Here is a 1,150-nt window from a genome sequence, read left to right as displayed (position 1 = left end):
GGGCTGGGCCTGGGCCTTGTGGGGAAGCAGCTGTCAGGCCCGACTGGAAGCTGTGGTATTTGCTCTGAAGGTTGAGAAAAGGCGTGTGACTGGGGTTTCACACACACCCGAGGGCAACCTGGGCTTTCAGAAGCCCACGCCTGGGCCTGTCACAGACGGACAGCAGACGATCCTGGTGTGAGCTCCTCAAAAAGCCAACGCATTCTCTTTATTTCCTGTTTCCAACTGCGCTTTCTTTCTCATCTTCCAGCTCGTCCTTGAGACGTGGTCAGACAGCACAGGCGTCTCAGGAAAGTCCTCTGGTGCTTCGTCCCTATCTCACCAAACGCCGATGTTCTCAGCACACGACACAGGAGCGAGGTCCTCAGATCCCGGAACAAGCCTGGAGCGTAGAGCCCGCCTGGCATCGCTAGCGAGTCATCCCTGAGCAATTCACCTCCAGGAAGGCAGTTTGCTTTGGTCCGACCCCCAGGTGGCGCCCTGAGGTGAGTTGCCTGAATCTTTATCAGCAAGTGAGCCCTGGCTGGTTTTGCTCAGTGGATAGCGCCTCAGCATGTGGACTGAAGGGACCCAGGTTCGATTCCAGTCAAGGGCACTACCTCGGTTTCAGGCTCAATCCCCAGTGGGGGTGGGCAGGAGGCAGCTGATCAATGATTCTCATCTTTGCCAATCTCCCTCTCCCTTCCTCTCTGAAATCAATTAAAAAAAAAAAGAGGCAGCAAATGAATGTGCAGAGTTGGGGCCGGGGCCCCATTATTCCAGTGCTTTCTGCGGCTTCTGCCGATGTTCTGAACCCTCTCGTGAGCGTGCGACCGGCTCGAGGGCCCAGTGGACCGCAGAGGGTGGTCACGGTCCAGCGGCACCACGAAGAGCCCGGCTGTCACAGGACATCCTGCTGCCGCAGGCGGGGCCACCTGACCACGGACCCGTGTCCCGTGTGTGGGGCGTGCTCACAGGGGTGCCACGTGTGTGGTCGGAGGCTGCGTGTGTGCCTGGCTGTGGGCACTTGTCCTGAAGCAACAAGCTACTTACATCAGCGCAGTCACGTCACAGCTCTGAGCCAGGATGTCCTCGTGGGTCACAGGCAGGAAGCTCCACGTGGTCCCAGAACAGACACGACAGAGGGGCTCGTGGGCTGTCACTCACCCCG

General features: G+C 58.8%; 1 protein-coding gene across 1 annotated transcript in view; it reads left to right on the top strand.

The window, feature by feature from the left end:
* TPO (thyroid peroxidase) overlaps positions 1-1,150 on the top strand; it is a 25,678-nt gene that overhangs the window by 5,422 nt on the left and 19,106 nt on the right. The window contains exon 4 of the mRNA XM_014540546.1: positions 251-485. The gene's annotated coding sequence lies outside the window, so the exon portion shown is untranslated. The remainder of the gene's footprint in view (positions 1-250; positions 486-1,150) is intronic.

The sequence above is a fragment of the Myotis brandtii genome, unplaced genomic scaffold (assembly GCF_000412655.1).
Source record: "Myotis brandtii unplaced genomic scaffold, ASM41265v1 scaffold247, whole genome shotgun sequence".
Classification (NCBI taxonomy): Eukaryota; Metazoa; Chordata; class Mammalia; order Chiroptera; family Vespertilionidae; genus Myotis; species Myotis brandtii.
The sequence above is the reverse complement of the archived record's forward strand: the minus strand, read 5'-3'. Positions and strand labels throughout refer to the sequence as shown.